The sequence below is a fragment of the Aphelocoma coerulescens genome, chromosome 20, assembly GCF_041296385.1.
Source record: "Aphelocoma coerulescens isolate FSJ_1873_10779 chromosome 20, UR_Acoe_1.0, whole genome shotgun sequence".
NCBI classification, from domain to species: Eukaryota; Metazoa; Chordata; class Aves; order Passeriformes; family Corvidae; genus Aphelocoma; species Aphelocoma coerulescens.
This window is the reverse complement of record NC_091033.1, coordinates 2,319,607-2,340,370: the sequence shown is the minus strand read 5'-3', so window position 1 is coordinate 2,340,370 and position 20,764 is coordinate 2,319,607. Positions and strand designations below refer to the sequence as shown.

General features: G+C 52.5%; 1 protein-coding gene across 1 annotated transcript in view; it reads left to right on the top strand.

The window, feature by feature from the left end:
- Positions 1-20,764, top strand: part of LOC138120836 (centrosome-associated protein CEP250-like) — a 92,721-nt gene that overhangs the window by 53,958 nt on the left and 17,999 nt on the right. The window lies entirely within an intron of this gene.

Here is a 20,764-nt window from a genome sequence, read left to right as displayed (position 1 = left end):
TAGAGCTTCTCCTCTTGCACCCACTGCCCCATCCTGTCTTGCCAGCAGGGCTCTCTGATGCCATGCAGAGGAAAAGTGCCCAGAGATGGCAGAGGGGAAGAACAACCAGCAGGAGATTTCTCCATCCAGTGCCAGTGAAAGCTTTTTCTCGAGAAAGATGCCGTGGCTGGCAGTGCCATCTGGCTGTGCTATGGCTGATCCCGTGCACAGGTGGTGCCTTTCAGGTGCTGTGTCTGTGCTGAGGAGCTGTAGCTGGATGCCTCAGCTCGATTCCCCCCAACTCCAGGCCCTGACAGAGCCCCCAGGCTATTGGCCTCTCTGGAGCAGGGCTGCACAGGCATCCCCGCTCCTTTGTCTCTCTTGGACTGCTCACTCTGCACAAGCCCAAGAGGAAAGACACTTTCCTATTCCTCTGAACCTTGCCCCTTGGATTCCTGCTTTTTTCTCCTTCATTTCTGTCAGCTTTGGAAGCCCTTGCGGCCTTAGGGGCTGGCAAACACAGGCAGGCCAAGAAGACAGTGCTGTTGTCCCTGCAGGATGCACATCAGTTTGCCTTTGCTTTGCTGTTCTCATTCTCCTTCTCCTTCCTGCTGCAGTGATGTGGAGGGCAGAACACCAGAAGACCTCTCGAGAAACTGCCCTGGAGAAAGAGGCCATTGCCCTGAAGGAAGAGGGTGTGACTCTTTGTCAGGAGGTGGCATCTCTGCAGAGGAAACTGGAGAGCCTGGAGAAGGAAAGGAAGGATGTGCTGGTGAGAACGGCAGATGCCATGAAGGGCCATTTCCTAGCTATGTTTGGCCCTTGTGTTAATAGTTCTAAGGAGCACCTCTTTCCAGCTGAGCTTTTCAAACTGCATTCTTCTGAATAAGGAGGAAAAGATGTCGTAGTCATGTCAAAGCCAGTTAGTGCTGAGGCTGCTGGTTTTCCTCCATGCTGGAGTTTTGTGCCCTCTAGTTCTCAATGTCCACACTGTCTCTATGGACATTGCATGGTCTGGGCAATTCCTCGTGTCCAAACCCACGTCCAGATTTCAAATACCTGGACCTGGAACGAGAGGTGAGAAGGCCAAGTTTGCTGTTAATAGAAAGGTGTTTGGCCTTGGCCATCAGAGAGCAGCCAGTGGGGAGAAAAGAGAGAAAAGCAAAGTGCTGATGCAGATAAGGACGTGTGCCTGCAAGGGGAGAACTCGTCCTGAGTGGCAGCAGAGAATGACAGACTGATGTGGCCATTGCTGCTCCAAGAGAGGGCAGTGGGGCTCTCGGGGATGGTGCCATGGAAACTCTACACAGGAGAGCTCAAAAACCACTCCTGTCACCCCAGCTGCAGGGAATGAAATGTTGGGGGTGTTTGCTCTTCCCTTTCTCCCTGCTGGAGAGCACATCCTCATGGCACTGCCTAAATCCTGCTTAGCGTGGACTTGGAATCCTGGCTGCAGTTCTGGCAGCTGCTCCCCAAAGGAACACTCGAGTGGAGCTGCAAGAGGTCGGGGAAGGGCAGAAAGGGAGCTGGGATGGGCTGAGTGAGCTGGGAAAGACTCAGCGTCAAGGGCGGTCCCAGCAAAGGTCTGAGGCATCCCGAGAGGCAGAGAGAGAGGGGCAGCCTTTGCCTGCCTGTGGCAGGAGTCCCGATCTGGTATGAAAAGCAAACCGAGAGAGGGAATGAGTGACCTCCCTGTTTTGGCAGCGTGAACGGGAATTGTACGAGGAGCAGATGAGGGATCTGAAAAAGAAGAATGAAATGAAAACACTTGAAATTTCAAGAAAGGAAACAACGCAACAATTGGACGCTGAAAATGAAAGAAAACAGGAGGAGTTGGAGCATGGGGCTGCTGCTTTGAAGGAAGGCAGAGGAAACGCTCAAGTCCTGTGTGCTCCACTGGCCAAGTGTAAAATTGCCAAAGAGGCTCTGAAGAAACACTCAGCCTTTCTGCAGGGAAAGAGTCATCCCCAGGTAGGCACTGGCATTGATCTTCAGTCCACTGCAACGTCTCTCAAAGATTCCAATGAAGTTTCCCATGAAGAGGTGGGATTCTAGATCCCTGTCAGTCTAGGCCTGCTTGGGCAAAGCAGCCCGGGCTGCAGCAGGCAGCCTTGTGTGTCTGCCTGGCTCCAGCCAGAGACCACTGGCTGCCAGATTGTTTGCTGGCATGCCTGGAACGACTGAGGCAGCTCTGGAGCTGTTATTCAAATCAGCTCCAGGCCAAAAGCTGGGCATGGGGAATTGCTTCTCCCGTGCCCAGGCAACGTGTGGGTTGGATTTGGTGTAGAAAGGAATGGAGCAGGTGAGCAGAGTGATGGACTGAAGTGAGCAGAGTTCTGTAGCGAGGGCTGAAGAGCAGCTGCACTGCTGGAGCTTCGAGGATGCTTCCCGAGATGGAGATTTCTGAGGGACAGCTCTTGTGGTGTTTGAAATAAGGGAATCATCTCCTCTCTGAACACCCAGCAGGCTGTTGGAGCAGAGGGCAAGCGGCTGTCTGAGCACTCCAGGAGGGGTGTGGAATGTGTGCGGGACCAGGTTGCAGCAGCAGCAAAAGACAAGCCAGAGAAGCGTGAGCTCAGGAGAACTTTTGAGGTAAAGTGGGCTTTCACTGCCTCTGCAGAGCCTCAGGCTCCTCTGGATCATGACTCGTGTGCCCAGGCAGTGCTTTGGAGTCCTCTGCTTGTTTCCTTGCCTCTCCCTGTCCCTGCTGTGGGCACACCCCTTTGTTTGTTCTCTCTGTTGTGGCAGCCCATGGCTTTCACAAAGGCACCTTCACTCCGCTGCCTCCCTCCCTGGCCCCGTGTCCCCGGACACACACTGGCCTCTCCTGCACAGCCCCCAGCGAGAGCTCTTTGCCCCCAGTGCTGTCTGGTGCAATTGAGGGTCTGTGAGCAGAGATCTCCTTGCCTTGATGTCCAGAGGTCCTTTTGCCCCATGTTTGCTGACAGGTTTCTGTGACCCTTTCTCCCATCCAAGGTGCAGGATGAACATGAAGGGAGGAGAATCAGAACTTTTTGGAGAGTGTTCCCCCCAGACTACTTTACATTGCCTGTCTCCCAGTCTGACCAGAAAAATGCATCAACCTCTGAAAGACAAGAGTCCTCCAGTAGCTCAGGGGAGCTGCAGCCCCCGTGCTGAGGCACAGCCTGTGGAGAAAGGGGTCAGTGGCCAGAATGCGTGCTTTGGGAATCAGAGCTGGGTTCCTAAATCCTGTCGGAACTCTCTCTCCCCGACCTGTGGTGGCTGAGGGTTGTATGAGGGAAGGGTTTGCCAGCCATGAACTGGACTTGTTGATCATCTGAGCTCCGTTCAGGGGCAGTGTGGGAGCCTGTTCCTTTCCCCTTCCCCAAGGGCAGAGTGTTGGTGAGGGCTGGAGTTGGAGGCTGTGTCTGCCCCCACAGCCGGTACCGTGGGGCTGCGGATGCTCCTGCCCACGTGGGCTTGTCTGAGCTGGGCTTTCTGCCTCTTTCAGGCGTCCTTGCTGCAGTCACAGCTGGCCCGAGACCGGCAGGAACCCCTGGAGAGCTGTGCAGGGAGCAGGCAGGAGATGCTCTCGTTGAGTCACAAGGACCTCCTTACTTCCTAGGCTTGTCAGAGAGGAGACAGGGTGCAGCTGCATGCAGTCGTAGCCTCAGATTTTGTCCATAGTTTATGTTTAAAGGATTGCAGGTGTAATTGTAGGATTGTAGGATAATAGGTGTAATTGAACCTTTATACAACTGTGTTCCATAGGATGAAGGATATATTTATAGAAAAATAAAGTGTTTATTACGACTACACAAAAAGACCTTTATCAGAGTTATTGACTACCCAGTACAGAGAACTATAACTTCCGGTAGAGTGCATTATATTTGAAGCAACATGGAAGCAGTTATATTCAAGCCAGCAAAACCAATTAATAATTAAAGATTGATGCTTCTCACCCAAACCAATGACCGTGGGCAAATATTTCTGTCAGCCTCAAGGAGTGACCTTGAGGGGCATCCTCACTCCAGGGAGGAATCTGCAGATGGGAGACACGTGACATGAACCACTTTGGTGAGGGCAGGAGAATCCTGCCACATGTGGAGCTTTTGCATTTGTCCTTAGGAAACTGCAACCTGTTTTTTCTCCGAGTCACAGAATCTCAGGCTGGGGGAGGCTGGAGGCACCTCTGGAGGTCACCTTGCCCAGCCCCCTGCTCCATCAGGGCCACCCAGAGCTGGCTGCCCAGGATGTGTCCAGGCGGCTTTTGAATCTCTCCAGGGATGGAGACTCCACCACCTCCCTGGGCACCTGCAGCAGTGCTCGGCCACCCTCCCAGTGGGAGGAATTCTTGATCCTGGAAACACTCAAGAACTGGCTGAGGATGAGAAGGTCAGGGGTTGAGGTCCTAGTTTAGAATAAGGTAACTTAGCAAGGTGAAAAGCAGAATCACAGCCCTGGCTGACAGGAGATCAACTGAGCGGGGAACTTGTGATCAACCTCATCTCAGAAAGGAGGAATGTGGAAGAAAAAATTGTGGAAGAAGAATCAAGTTATCCAGAAGGAGTGAACAGACATTGCTGTGGAAGCAGTAGGGGAGGGGGAGAATAGTCAGGGAGCTCTTGAGCCAGGCATCCACCAGGTCTGAGGACCAGAGGAAGCTACAGGAGCTGTCTGTCATCTTCAAAAAAGCCTGGCCATTGAAGGAGGTTCCTGAGAACAGCAAAGAGTGTTACACCAGTCTTAAAGATGGGCACAGAAGAGGATCTGAAGAACTACAGGCTAATCAGCTCCTTTGGAATCCCTGGGAAGGTGATGGAGCAAATGGTCCTGGACACCCTTTCAAGCAACTGCGAGGGAAGGGCACTGGGAAGAGCCAGCACAGATTTACCACGGGGGAAATCATGGCTGGCCGACCTGATGGACTCTGTGAATAATGGGGGACCAGGGAGGGTTTTGCTGACACTGCAAACCATTCAACAGCCACACAGTCTCCTTACAGCCGGACTGGTGAGGTACGGACCGAGTGAGCGGCCAAGTGAATGGAAAACTGCCCGAGCCAGCGGGCTCAGTACTGCTGGATCAGGTGCAGGAAGTGGCCAGGCTGTGGTGACACCACTCACTGATCCTCCCTGGAGCCGGTATTACTGTTGATTAACGACTAATATTTACATGCAGAGGATGTCTCCTCTAAGCAGATGTGTGTCATGAAACTTTACACCGGGTGTTTATTCCGTCAGGATCATACACATTCATTACAAGGTGCTTCCGGGCTAATACATAAACATTACTTTCCTAGAACTAATTTACCCACCTCTGCCCCTTACTGGAAGTCCTTTTATGGTCTTAGAGGGTTGTCTAAAGGGGTCTCTGGTGGTCGTATTCGCTGAGAGCCCCCAAAATTGGAAGTGACCTTGCCTTGAACTTCTCTTAGGGCATGCACTGGTGTTTCTTGTTACATAACTTTGTCACAAAACCCACTTAGGTTCCTTATTATCTGTTTGTCCACTGCTTTCAGCTCTGTTTAGCATCCTGTGTGTCTACTTTTACATTCTTTTATCTAATTTGCTAGTTAGTCTTTAAGCTCTATTTTGCAACCGAAAATTTCTATTCTCCATGTTGTCTGTCACAGTGAGTGGCAGCGATGCATCTTCTGGAGAAGATGCATCTGGAGCCAGCCCCCATTTCTATGGTCCCTGAGGCTGACGGATGTGTCACGCACTGATGTCACGTCCAGCCTCAGCTCAGCTTGCATCCCTTGCCCAGACAGGGGAGACCCACAGGCAGGAGAGACAGAAGCCGTGTGCTCAGGCTACCCTGCCTTGAAGGCACATAAGCCTCCGCTTTCTACAGCTGCTCAAGGGTCAGGGCACCTGGCAGTGAGCCTTCAGCACCGAGTGATGGCATCCCACTTTTGCAGTCTTGGCCCAACTGGATGACCTGGTCTCCTCAGGAGCTGCCCTTTGGCCTTGTCAGGGACCACCCAATGGACATGATGCCGTGGCAGCTTGGCACCCCCTGGATTCGCCATCCCTAGCGTGATGTTTCTCCTCAGCATAGAATCCCCGACTGGTCTGGGATGGAGGGACCTCAAAGCTCATCCTATGCCACCCCTGGCCGTGGGCAGGGACATCTGCCTCCAGGCCAGGTTGCTCCAAGGCCCCTCCAACCTGGCCTTGGACACTTCCAGGCATGGGGCAGCCACAGCTTCTCTGGGCACCCTGTGCCAGGGCCTCCCCACCCTCCCAAGGAAGAACTTCTTCTAACCCTGCCCTCTGGAATGGAAAGCCATTCCCCTTGTCCTGGCATTCCAGGCCCACTCCCCGCTCTCCTGGAGCCCCTTTAGGCACTGGAAATGGCTCTAAGGTCTCCCCGGAGCCTTCTCTTCTCCAGGCTGAACACCCGCAGCTCTCCCAGCCCGGCTCGGAGCAGAGGGGCTCCAGCCCTTGGAGCATCTCTGCAGCCTCTCTGAACTCACTCCAGCAGCTCCACATCCTTCTGATGCTGGACCCCAGGGCTGGAGGCAGCTCTGCAGGTGGGATCTCACCCAAGCAGGGCAGAGGGGCAGAATCCCCCTGTCCCCTGCTGCCCACGCTGTGAGGTCAGTCCAGGACATTGGGGGTTTCTGGGTGACAGTGCAAGGGGCTGGGGCACGTTGAGCTTTTTATGCACCAACACCCCCAAGTCCTTCTCCACAGGGCGACTCTCGATCCATTCTCCGCCCAGCCCGAGCCTGTGCTTGGGATTGCCCTGATCGCTCTGCCCCGCCCCTTTCTTCACCCGCCGGCCAATCAGCGCGCGGCTGCCCGCGGCAACAGAAGAAGCGCGGCAGCAGGGGCGGCTAACGCCAATCAGCGTGGCTCGGGAAGGGCTGAACCAATGGGAGCGCAGCGCGCCTCACGGCGACGACCAATCAGAGTGCGGTGGCCGTGAGGGACGGGCTGGGGCGGGGGGGGAATGGCGGCAAGAGAGGGAGAGGGGAGGAACATTGGGCGGCCTGGGGGGGGCCCGCCCGCCGTTTCGGAGGCTCCCAAGCGCTTCAGCTGCCGTCGCACGGTCCCCCCTCCGCACCGATTTGCTTGAGAAGGGAGGGGCGGCTCCTGCCGAAACCGCGCTCGGGGAAAACTCCCCACAGGGGTTGGCTGTGCGAGGGGAGGGCGTGGGTGTGCACCAGCCGTTCCCGCCTCAGCAAAACGTCCCCTCAGGGGTTGGCTGGGCGGAGTCACGACAGGACGGGACGCTTCAGAAGGACCCAGAAAAGACCCCAAACCCCTTCGGAATGTCAGGAAAACTAACCCAAAACCACCGGAGGTTTATGTCCAAAAAGGAGACAGAGAAATCCTGTTACTTTATTCACATAAAGGGAGCGATCATGGTCATTTCCTGTGGGGTCTCTCAAGTTGTTGGAGGATCCAGCCTTCTTTTTATCCTAATTTCCCGGCCACATTTCCCTCTGTCTTTCCCCGTTGGCTGAGGTACTTGAGAGGTACAGACTTCCCGAATTGCCTAGTAACATACCCCCTTCCAATGTGTACTCTCCCCTTCCCTCTCCCCCCCTCCCCCCTGTTTTCTTTTGCCTTGTGTTTCTGTTCTTTTTCTCTAAGTCCAGGGATTTAAGGCAGTCTTGAGTGAGTAACACTCCCTGTCAATTAGTGGAATTCCTATGGAATTTTTGGTTCCTCTTATTGAAGAAGGGGCAGTCAATAACTAACTCATGTAAGCACAAGTTAACTATTGGGAGACAGCAATGTTAGTTCAGACGGAAGATGTTCATTACAAAGCCTGAGAAGCCGAATTCACCCTAATCTTGTCAAGATAGAGGGGACAAGGATCATCTCAGAGATTGCTGAATCATCCCTCAAAGGACTACGCATGCCCAGGGAGAAAGGTGAAAAAGTTCACTGCGAGGATGACTACTGGCCTCCATCAGAAAGACCCCCGAGGAAGAGGAGAGGCCTTCCTCAGCGCGACCACCAGGACACACAGCGCATGCGTGGCCCATATGCTAATGACTTCCGAGAAATAATTTGTGTAACCACACCTGTCCCAAGGAATGTGATGAATATTCATAATTTAACCCTTAATACTGTGTTGTAGAGAGCACCAGGTGTGTGTGTTTGGAGGAGCGATCCCCACACACCCGGCGCGCCGAATAAAGCAAATACCCGCTTCTCTGACTCTGTCTCTGAAGTGTCTCCTGGCCCGGTTGCGGCACGATTCATTATTGCTTCTTTTACCTCTCAGTATGTGGCTTTATCTACAGCAGGCCCACAGTTTGTAAAGACAACTTCTCATTCTTGTCAGGAATTTAAACAAAACGGACGAAAATGGGAGTAAATTTGAATAAATATGAGTAATTTAGGATGATATTTATGTTGTATTTCAAAAGTGGAGGGTTAAAAGATCATTTGGGCATTAAAACACCTCAAAAAGACACAAAATGCCTCAACCACATTGGAAAGTTTTAATAAATGTAACTAAAATAGATCTAAATTGACTGAATTTGAATAAATTCAGGACATGGCATTATTTCTGGAATGTGGAGGATGAAAAGGCAATTTTGGTCCTAAAATGCCTCCAAAAAGCCCTGAAAAAGCACCCAGAAGCCTTAAGAGTCCCGAAGGAGAGCTCAGCTGCTCTCCAAAGGCCACAGGTTTCTGGGGGTTCTTATGGATTTGGGGGTGTCCCGGGGATCTCACCACAGGCCACCATGAGTCCCCAGTGCCGGTGGCTCTGGGGAAGGCGCATTCCCGGGGTTCCCGAACCCCCCCACACCCGAACCCTGCAGGGGGGGTCCAGTGGTGCCGATCCACATGGAACAGGTCGGTGCAGTTCACCCGGACACTGAACCTGCACAGGCGAGAGAGCGTGGCAGGGGTGGGGCAGGTGAGGGGCAGAGCAGGGCAGGGGCCAGGCAGGGGTGAGACAGGGTGGGAAGGATGAGGGGAAGGGTGCGGCAGGAATGAGCAAGGGGTGGGGCAGGGGTGGGGCAGGTGAGGGGCAGCCCAATAAGTGCCCCCAGAGACCCCGAGAGCTGTCGCAGGATCCCGTAACTCACCTCATGTCCCCCTGCTGAGGACCACCCAGAGACCTCCGGGACTCTGTACCCCCCATATCTTCCTCCCCAGCGCCCTCAGGACCTCCTCCCAAGAGCCTCCCAGGACCCCCCCAGGATGCCCCGTACCTGTCAGTGGAAGGCTGCTGCCCCCCCTATCTCCCCACCAAAGACCCCCAGGACTCTGTACCCCCCATATCTTCCTCCCAGACCCCTCCAGAGCCCCCTTAAGACACCCCAGAACTTGGCAGATACCCCCCCAACCTGTCAGTGTAGGGCCCATACCCCCCAAGCCATCCCAGGGCCCCACAAAACTCCCCCCAGACCTCCCCCGGACCCTCTACCCGACCATATCTCCCTCCTAGACTCCCCAGGACTCTGTATCCCACATACTCCTCCCATATCTCCCCCTAGATCCCCTCCCAGCCCTTCCCAGTACCCTCCCCAGGCACCCCCCTATATGTGGCAGTAGAGGGCTGGTGCCCCCCCGTAGACGAGGAGGGTTTGGGAGGAGGGTGGAAGACCATGGAGTAGCTGGTGGGGGGGGAGGGGGGGGCTTCCCCCCCACCCCTAAACCCCAACCACTCCCACAGATTCCCTCCCCCCTCCAGCGGGAACTGGAGCAGCTCAGGAGAAAACGTCCTCGGGTGTGCAGCCTGGGGACAGGACCCCCAAATCAGGGGGAAACCCCATGTTATAAACAACCCAGATCCAATATGGAAATGAGTTATTAAAAATTTTATTGAGAACTATAAAATTCAGCAAAGCAAAAGGGATTGTGCTGGGAGCATGGCCAGGGGCCAGAGGCTCAATCACAAAATGGTGGTGCTACCTTTTATACCCCTGTGGCTGCATCAGCCTTATGCACACTGATGTACAGTTTTGCATAGTCTCACCCCACGTCACTCTTTTAGGAGCCGGCGCAGTTCTGTTGCTGTGCTCGTCGGGGTCCTCGTTGGATGGAATCCCACTCCTTTTGTGAAAAACGAGGTTCACTCTGCTGTTAGGATTTAAAAGTTTAATAAAGGACAATAGGGGACAAAGACAATAAAGCAAAAGTCACGGCGCTGGGTGCTTTGGCACTCAGCCAAGAGCGCACCTGCTATTGCGGAGACACCCTTTACACACCTGTCCTATTGCATCAGCCTAATGCATATTCATAATCAATCATGCATATTCAAACTTCCCCCCCAAACTAGTTTACATGTTCCAGGAACTGTTTAGCATGGCTCCTCCTTGGATCTGCCTTTTTAGAGCACGCGCATTTCCTGGCTGTGGTTTCAGTCAGTTTTTATTATCACCTCCAGGGTGGGCTTTGGTCGATGGTTTCTGCAGACGGCAGTTGCCAATAGCTGGCATGTCAGTAGCAGGGGTCTTCATCATCCGTTCATTGGATGTTATCCAACCAAGCAGACGGTTCAATTATCGCAAGCATAACTGTATCAGCTATTTCACTGTTATGTCTAAGTTTAGTTAATGGCAGAAATAAAGGCATTAGTTATTGTTGCAAAACTGTATCTTTATAACAACGATACTTTAACATTAAATACTTTAACATTGTTATTTAAATACTTTAACATTATACATATAGCATCCATTTTAACATTTGCGGAAAGCCAATATTATAGTATGTATTTATCACACATTTATGGCTGTGTCTTCGAAGTTTGGCTCGCAACAGCGTGTCCCACTTACAGAACTGACATTACAGCACACAAACTCATGCAGCCCTTATAAAAAAACAACTTTACAACCAGACTATTTTAACAACATTAAACATTTTAACATATACCATTGTCTTAATATTTCCCAAGGAAAATATCATAATATTTAATATTATAACTCATAATGTAATTCATAACCCATAAACATATGGCAAAAGCCAACTCTCAATAAGTTGTTTGTAACACCCCACAAGAGTAGATGGGACCCCCAGATCCCCCAGACCTCCCAAGATGGGAGATCCCCAAGACCTGCCCACCCCCTCAGATGCAAGGAGAACATGTCCTGTGGGGGACCCCAAAATCAGGGGGCTTTAAAATTGGGGGACACCCCAAAATCATGCTGTAAGACCCCAATATCAGGGTGACGCCCCTGCCAAAGAAGCTGGGACCCCCGAGCTCCCCCACATGGGAGGAGAATGTAACTGGGGGAGCATGAAATCAGAGGAAACCCCAAAATCAGGGGAACCCCCCGAACGCTAGATGGGACCCCAGAACACCAAGACTCCCACAGAGCCTCCCCCCCTCCACCCCCCCCCCCCCCCCCCCCCCCCGGGTGGAAGGAGAACACGTCCTTGGATGTGTGGCCTGGGGGTGTCACCAAAACTGTGGGAAAAACAAAGCCCTCACACAACATTTTTAATGTTAGAGAGTCAAGGCATTACTTTATTCTGGCCAGGATATTGTTCTGGCCAGGATGTACCCCAGAAATCATCTCATCCACACATAGCCCAGGTGTGCAGAGAGAATCATTCCATGACACATGGCTTCTACTAGATTTTCCAGATCTTTTATACAGTCAAAAGTCATAGAAACAAATTGGGTCAGTGTTCATTGGTCCCAAGTGAGTGTAGTTCTTAGCAATTGCTCTCCTATGGAATCCAGATTTCTTCTCTTCTGATGTTAATTAGATCTTCATTCCTTGATTTTCTTATCAGTCTTTTCTGGAGGAGATGTCTCCAACTCTGCCAGAGGCAGAGTCTGGGGTAGATGTTCATAGATGGCCGCTGATGTTCTGTTGATGTTCCGTCGATGGCCTTCATCTCTTTGGGGCTACTCCCAGTCTGTTGAAATGCTAAGCCCATCTCAGGCCTCACCTAGAGAAACAATGCCCTGGAAAGAAGCTTCAGTTCCCTTCCCCGGGGCAAAGGTGAAGAAACCTGGCTAAAGTTATATAAAAAAAGTGGTTTTAAACTGGTTGGTTTTCCAACAGGGGGGGTCCCTTGGGCGTTTCTAGGGGCTAACAGGGGGGTTTGGGGTGGCTCTGGAGACATTCTGTGAGTCTGTGGGAGGTGAGATGGGAGTTTGGGGGGCTCTAATTAGCTTTTAATCCACCCTAGGCAAAGATATTAATATTCATAATCCTATAAAGTCTTTGTTCTTCTTCCCAAAGTTCAGGACTTCAGCATGACTTTGGCTGAGCAGCAGTCCGTGCCAATTAGTAAAGCTTACTAAAATAGATCATTTGATTTAGCTAATTGTAATGCTCATGGATCGTGTGTTTTACAGGGGGCACATACTAAGGGGGGACACGGATAGGTGGATCGGGAAGTCCCAAGTACCTTCCAAGTACCGCAGCCAACAGGGAAAGGGAAGGAGGAGAAAATGCGGCCAGGAAATGAGGAGAAAAGAAGGCTACTTGCTCCAACTAATTGGGAGAGACCCCGTTGGACACACACCTGACAGACTCTCTCCCTTTCTCCAAATCAAGACAATTTTACAGGACTCCTCTGTCTCCTTTGTGGACACGAACTTCTAGTGAGGTGAATTTTACCCACTGCGGGGTGGGGGGCACAGGAGCTCCTCTGCCTGGGGAGGGGGGAGTATAAAGCAGTATAAACCAGTCCAGACTGGGGCAGGTGGGGAAAATTCAGAGTCACAAGGGGCCAGTGGCAGCGAGGCAGGGAGGGGCGGGAGTGATCGGCCGGGGAGGGGGAGAGGGGGAAGTTCCAGCCTCAGCCGGACCCCCCTCATTGACTGACAAGTGGGGAGCGGCTCCCGCCCAACCGGCGGGCGGGGAAAAGCGCCCTCAGTCATTGGCTGGGCGGGACAGGGGGCGGGGCGAGAGCTGTTCCCGCCTCAGCCCAACTCCCCTCAGTCATTGGCTGGGCGGGACAGGGGGCGGGGCGAGAGCTGTTCCCGCCTCAGCCCAACTCCCCTCAGTCATTGGCTGGGCGGGACAGGGGGCGGGGCGAGAGCTGTTCCCGCCTCAGCCCAACTCCCCTCAGTCATTGGCTGGGCGGGACAGGGGGCGGGGCGAGAGCTGTTCCCGCCTCAGCCCAACTCCCCTCAGTCATTGGCTGGGTGGGTACCGGAAATGACCCAACAAAGCCTCAAAACCTTTTCAAAACTTAACAAAACTGACAAAAATGGAATAAATTTGTATAAGTATAAAAAATTTAAGGCTATATTTGTTACATTTAAAGAATGGAGGGTTGAAAAGGCGGACTGTGCACAAAAACGTGGCAAAACCAAGAAAACCCCCAAAACCCCTTTAAGAATCCCTCGGGATTAAGTGAGATTAAGTGGAAGCATAATAAATATGAATAAAGAAGTTAAAGCTATACTTAACATATAATTAAAAAATGGGGCGGTGTGAAAGGGGCTTCGGGTGCTAAAATGCTTCAAGAAGGCATCAAAAAACCCCAAGTGTTATAAACGAGGTGGGAAACCTTTTGGCAGGCTAACTTGTTTATTAATTAGCAACTGAGAACGAGGATCCAAGATAAGCTCAGACCCTACACTACAAGCCAGAAAAATGAACAATGTGACACATCGAGTACTCCTTTGGACCACAAGTTTCCACCAGAGAACCTGGTACAGAGCACTTGGTCAGTTTTTATTGTCTCTGTCACCTCCAGGACTGGTGCGCTTTCAATCTCACTGATTGGCCACTTTCCGGTGTTCTGATTGCCTTTTAACATGGTGCATCCTTGACCAATCATTTCTAATTGGATCCATTCCATTGGTCAGCTCCTTTTCCAGTCAGGGTGTTGGGTACTGATATCGTCTCATGGGGTAATGGTTCTAAAAGGATCCTTCTATAAAGTCCATCAGGTTCCTGTTGTACCTGCCTCTAATGGTTATACCCATGCATTGCTTCCTGTACACACGCGCACTTAACTCATTAGCTTATAACTATTTAAATTCATAGTACATTAATTAGGCACTTTATTTAACAATTCATCAACTAATTATCGATATATAGGTAACCAGCCCGGGAAAGCCAACCTGCTATAACACAAGCACCAAATTCCCCTCCTGCCGGGGCTGGCTGTCCAGCAGCTCAAGTAGGAGAGTCCTCCAGGAGCTCAGGGGAGCTGAGGCCCTCGTGCTGAGGCACAGCCTGTGGAGAAAGGGGTCAGTGGCCCGAATGCGTGCTTTGGGAATCAGAGCTGGGTTCCTAAATCCTGTCGGAACTCTCTCTCCCAGACCTGTGGTGGCTGAGGGTTGTATGAGGGAAGGGTTTGCCAGCCATGAACTGGACTTGTTGATCATCTGAGCTCCGTTCAGGGGCAGTGTGGGAGCCTGTTCCTTTCCCCTTCCCCAAGGGCAGAGTGTTGGTGAGGGCTGGAGTTGGAGGCTGTGTCTGCCCCCACAGCCGGTACCGTGGGGCTGCGGATGCTCCTGCCCACGTGGGCTTGTCTGAGCTGGGCTTTCTGCCTCTTTCAGGTGTCCTTGCTGCAGTCACAGGTGGCCTGAGACCAACAGCACTGGCAGAACTACACTGAGAGCTGTGCAAGGACCAGCCAGGAGCTCAGACCTTCACTGGGAGCTGTCCTGCTCCTTTGCAGCTGTGCTCAAGGAGCCCAAAGCTGCTGTTCTGGAAGCAGAGACTCAAAGCTGCATCGGTCTCTGAAGCTGAACTTGGCAGTGACATCCCTGGGCCGTCAGTCTCTGGAGAGAGTCTGGAGAGGCCCTGGAGAAGGCAGGTGCCGCTCTTCTCTTCCCCAGACGATTTGTACCCTGCCAGAAACCAATTCCTGTCAACTGGGGCACAAAAATTCTCCCTAGGACACAGATGAATGTTCTCAAAGATGAAGGAGTAAAATATCTACCAAAGCTTTTCCAAGCATTTGGTTCTGGAAGGTCTGTTCCTAGCGAGGTGTTCCGGTTTGGCCAAATTTAGAAATATATCCTCTGAGAGAAGGCACAACCACCCCTCCCCCACCAGGTTTGGGAAAAAATAAATTTTCCTTGAAGGAAAGTGAAGGAGATAAAACTATTTATTGAACAAACACACGGGAAAAGGAAAATAATGCTAAACAATAAAATCTCTCGCTGTGGAGAAAAAACCTGGGAAAGTGTTAGAGTCCTCCTATTGGTCTCCTCGGAGCTGGGGCTTGGCCCAAGGCCAGGCCCTCTGTGCTCGGTGGAAAGTCCTCCTGATGTGTTCTAATATTGTAGCAGTCCAGTGGAAAAGGGAGAAAGTCCGAAATTCCAGGGAAGGAAAAAAAAATTCACCTCTCTCTCCGGAGAAAAAGAAGCTGAACAACTGGCCAAAAGCTGACCGGGAAGCCGCAAGCCAGGTGCCTCCTCCCTCCCCTGCCGCAGCTGGAAAAAAACCCCCGCTATCTGTGTGTGACCTTGAACAAGCTGCAAACTGCTTTGAAAAAGTTGTGCTCAGTTTAGAGGCATAGAAATTAATTTCTGGGCATAGGCAGCGATATGGGCTACACATCATAAGGTCACCCCAAGACACGAGGAATCTTTGAAATAAGCAGCAAGACTTTTCTTCTGCCTAGAAGACCTAGTGATATGTTGCCAAACAGAGAGCAGAGAAAAAAATGCACTCGTGTCTGTCTCGGGATTCTGAATCTCTTTTATGAGCCTTAAACACTGCAACTCCTGGCATTTCTCTGTAGGAATTTGAAAAGACCCTGAAACACCATTTTTCCTCCTCATGTGGCTGTTCTAGATGCAGAGCTTTACTTTCCATGAATATTTGTAAGCACCAAGAACCTTTTGAGGCTTTTTCTTACACCTCCCCTTTGTCAGGGGAGACAGACAAATTCCTGTGACTCAGGAACTAAGCGCATCCCTAAAGAGCATGCAGGTCTCAGGAATGCTGAGCCTTAAAACTGATGCTGTCTGGGCCAGCAACTTTGAACTCATGTTATGAGCCAGGTCCCTGCCCAGCTGCCCAGCTGGGCTGTGGGGATGTGGGGGTGCTGGTGCAGGTGCCGGGCAGCAGTGAGCTGGGATGGGTGGAGAGCCAGGGGAGGGCCTCTCCAACAGCCCCTGGAATGTTGGGGTTTGCACCCTGGAAACCATCAACAGCCCATGGAATGTTGGGGTTTGGAGCCTGGCAACCATCAACAGCCCATGGAATGTTGGGGTTTGGAGCCTGGCAACCATCAACAGCCCATGGAATGTTGGGGTTTTCGCCCTGGCAACTGTCAACAGCTCCTGAACATTGGGGCTTTGACCTTGCAACTGCCAACAGCACTTTGATCTTGTGCTCTTGACCCTGCAAAGGCCAACGACCCTTGGATATTGGGGTTTGACCCTGCAAAGGCCAACGGCCTTTGGAGATTGGGGTTTAGACCCTGCGAAGTCAAACAACCTTTGGAGATTGGGATTTGACCCTGCAAAGGCCAACGGCCTTTGGACATTGGGGTTTAGACCCTGCAAAGGCCAACGGCCTTTGGACATTGGGGTTTGACCCTGCAAAGGCCAACGGCCTTTGGACATTGGGGTTTAGACCCTGCAAAGGCCAACGGCCTTTGGACATTGGGGTTTAGACCCTGCAAAGGCCAACGGCCTTTGGACACTGACATTTGGTCACTGCTCGTGCCAAGGGGCAGATGGAGACCCGGCGGGTGAGTGAGAGAGCTGCTGCCCTCTTTGTGCCAAGCCCAGCAGGGGCCTGGGTGGGCCTGGGCTGTGCCACTGGGAACAGTTCCCTTTGGGAATAGCAAGGGATTAACAGTTGGCTGTTCCAGAGCTAGCAGCAGCTTTGGTGCTGGCCATGGGGACAGGCCTGGGAGGGAATGGGGGGGCTCCTGGCCATCCCAGAGCACACCCACATCTCCTCCTCCATCCTTGTCCCACTGGAGGGTGTGGGCACAAACAAGGGAGCAGCTTTCACTGCCTTCCCCTCAGCCCAATTCACAGCGCAGCCTGAGCGCTTCCCAGAGACAAGAATGGGTTTCTCCCAGACATCTCCAAGATGATCCCCAGTGGTGCAGAGGAGGCCACGAGGATGATAGGAAGATGCTCCAAGGGCTGGAGCACCTGTGCCAAGGGAAAAGGATGCAAGAGTTGGGGTTGTCCAGCCTGGAGAAGGTTCCAGGGTGACCTTCCAATGCATGAAGGGGCTGGAAGAGAGCTGGAGAGAGACTTAAGCCAGGGGCCTGCAGGGAAAGGACAGGGTCTAATGGGATATTGGGAGGGAATTCTTCCCTGTGAGGCTGCTGAGGCCCTGGCACAGGTTGCCCAGAGAAGCTGTGGCTGCCCCTGGATCCCTGGCAGTGTTCAAGACCAGGTTGGATGGGGCTCTGGGCAATTCCCCTTGTGGTGTTCTAAGAAGTGATGAGACACCTTCCAGCATGTTTGTTTGTGCTGCTGTCAACCTACTGGGCTGAAAATATTCCCAAGGAGGGGAGGAAGGAGCTGAGCTGGAATTCCAGGCTGGGAAGCATTTAGAGGCGACTGCCTCAGGGGCAGCCATGCAGTCTGAGTGTGCTCTTCCCTGTGCTCTTCCAGGGAGCTCGAGGCCTTTCTCACCAGGGACGTTTCTCCAGAGCCCCTGAGGTGAGTAAACTGTGCTGAGCTGGCTCGGATTTGAAACTGGTCCTCCACAAATGGACACTGGTTCTTGTGGAATCAGAAGAGGCATCTCAGTGGTACTTTGGAATAGGAACAGAGTACCTGACTAACAGCTGGATGTGGGCTTTCAGGTGCTGTTAGACGGCAGTGACAGCATGGCCAGTTCCATCACCGGCGCTGACCGTTCCCAGCATGCAGCCTCCAGGAACAGCCTCTCAACTCCGACATCCACTGCTGCACAGCATCCCTTGGAATTGGTTTGGGAAGCCACAGAGAATTGTGGGCACTTACAGCGATGTTTTGAGAAAATGGAGGAGCGATGCAAGAGGCTCAGTAGCCACCGGGAGCACATAGACTCTGTGATGGAAGAAATCAGAAGGTGAGTGTTTCTTCCTCCTCCTCCTGCGTTCCAGAGGCAATCTGCGTCCAGGTCTGGGAGTTCAGAGGTGTTCTGGGCAAAGAACTCACCTGCCCTACCATGTGTAGGCCTCAGTGTGGCTCTTGAGCATCGTCCTGTCAGGGCTTTTCATGCTCTACTGTGACTCCCAAGGCTGCCTGGGAGATGCACAGCGATGTTGGAATAGAAGACTCCTTCCTCTCACCGTGCTGCTTCCCTGAATTCTGTTCTTTGAGAGCCCCTGTCCAGCCACTGCTTCTCACTGAAGGAAGGCAAAATCCTGCCTTCCTTTCCCTTTGCCTCTGGAGGATTTCCTTGGGAGGGAAAGAGCAAGGTCTTCCTTAGCCCACTGCCCCCAGCTCCATTGTGGAGGGCTGAAAATGGGATCGATGGCTCTTCAGGCCTCTTCCTTCTTCTGACTGAGCCTTGTCTCTGCAGTGACTGTGAAAACCTTGAGAAGTCCAAGGAAAAGCTGCAGCAATGCACTGGAATCCCGGAGCCAGGAGCCTTGAGTCTGCGCCAGAAGAACAGCAAGCAGCTGAAGGAAGCGTCAGCCCAGGCGGAAAAGGCGGAGCAGCAGCACAGGATGGAGGTTGGTTTTGGAAATGAGGCTGGTTTTCCGTTGAAAACTTGTCTTGCCCCTTCTTGTACAGTGGAGGACTTGGCTGCACTTGAGGGAGAAGACCCATCACTGCAGAGGGAGCTGGAAGTCAACAGGCAGGCACTGGAGGAATTGCAGCTTCAGAGGGAGCTGCTGGAGCAAGAGGGGCATGATGTTACCGTGGCTCTGGACACCTTATTCCTAGGCAGCACCTGTGGGAGTGGGAGTTATGCCAGCCAGATCGGGCCAGATGCTGTTTCTGGCAGTAGAAGAGAGGGACACTGCTGTGCACACCTGGCTCAAGATGGCACACGCATTTATTAGCCAGGCATATGCATGTTCATCAGCAAAGGGTTACATGCTTCTGCAAAATTTGTTCCTTTGGGCAGCCCCAGAGCCTCTAAAAGAGGGAACGGAGCTGGGGAAGGGTCTGGAGCACAGGTGTGACAAGGAGTGGCTGAGGGAGCTGGGGGGGCTGAGCCTGGAGAAAAGGAGGCTCAGGGGGCACCTTCTCGCTCTCTCCAACTCTCTGTGACAGGAAGGTGCAGCCAGGTGAGGGTTGGTCTTTGCTCCCAGGGAACAAGGGACAGGACAAGAGGAAACGGCCCCAGGTGTGCCGGGGGAGGTTTGGATTGGGTGTTACAGGAGAGCTGTGAGAGAAGGGTTTGTTTCTGATGGTCTCTGTCAGACAGTCTCAGTTCTGGAGTATGTGGTAGGTTTGGCAAATACCCAGCAGAGGTTTTGCTTTTGAAGAGAAAAGCTCAAAACCACAGTGTAGTCTTCAGGCTTGAATACCAGCAAGGGCCATGAGACACCTTCTTTGTGTAAGACAAGTAAATGGTATTGTTGGTGTGAACTGCTGCACAAAGAGAGTCTGCTTTGGCCACATCAGCCAGACTGCCATCAGTCACTAAAGGACTGCTCACCACAAGAGCCGTTTCCCTGCCAGGCATGCCCTCGTTGCAGAGAGCTGCTTTGCACACTGGAGGAGGGGACACTTTGATGTGCGTTTTGTCCGAGAAGGAGAAACCCTGTGAATTTTCACTTGCTTCAGCAAGCAAAATTGCTTTCCTCAACCATCCTGAAAATGTCCAGCACTGGAATAGATCCTGATAGACATTTTGTTGGTAAGGGAGTTTACAAGGAGAATTGGTGTGATTTTTTGCAAGGCTGGAGCTGTGGGAGATGGCAGGCTATGGGGCTGTGTGGAGCATGCCCTCCATGTCTTCTACATTGAATTTGGGGAGGTGAAAGGTGAACAGGGCTATCTTTGGGCCCAGGAATGAGCCCTCTCACAGGAAGCCCGGCAGAAACATCAGCTTTCCGTTGGGATTTTTGTGCTGCTCTTGTGCTCTGTTTTCTTAAGACTTACCTCGGAGGATCTTCACTGTTCTCTTAAGGGTCCTCTTTTGGTGTGTACTGGTCGGTGTCCATAGCCAAACTGAGTTTGTAGGACTTTTCTTTTGTGGGCACAGGGAGGGCGCAGCGGGAACGCTGACAAGAGACAAATCTTTTTAAAGACTCGCCTGGAGTATTTCTGAACAGCAACCCAGAGATGTCTCCTGGGCTGTGTTCTAAGTCACTTCCTGGGAAGCTGTGTCCCCCCCAGGGCAGACAGTGGCCCAGGGGAGCAGCAGCCGAGTGCTCTGAGAGCGCGTGAGCCCATCAGTCTTTGCCTCTTGCCACACAGAGTTTGCAGGGGAAGTGTCAAGCCCTCTGCTCTTTCCTTCTGTGCAGGTCCTGCTGGAAAAGCAGAAGGAGAAGAATTCTTTATCAGAGACACTGCTCCAAACTCGGGGACAGCTAAGCCAAGCCTGCCAGCAGGTGCAGCAGCTCAGGCAGGAGGTGAAAGAGCAGCAAGAGAAGGGGCAGGTAAGTCTGAGCAGGCAGGGAACAGAGTGCAGGGCAGTGGCAAGGGCACAAAAGGCAGGTGCTGGGAGTCAGGAGGCAAGGGCTGCTTCAGGCCCTGGCAGCACAGAGCCTGGCAAGCTCCAGAGCTCAGGCCCGGGAAGCAAGGCTTACAATGGAAGCAGAGCTGGGTAGAGAAGCCAAAAGAAGTCGCTGAAGGAATGGGATTTTGAGAGAGCAAGTGGGAAAAGCTGAGCCTGAGGGCAGGTCGCAGGAAGTTGCTCTGCATTTTGTTGCCAGACCATCCAGTCAAAGCTGCAAGCTGAGCTGCAGAAAGCTCGGAGGGGAATCCAGGCAGCGCAGAAGAGGCACAAGGAAGAATTACGAGGCATCAAAGAGGAAATGAATCTCCTCCTTGAGCAGAGGGA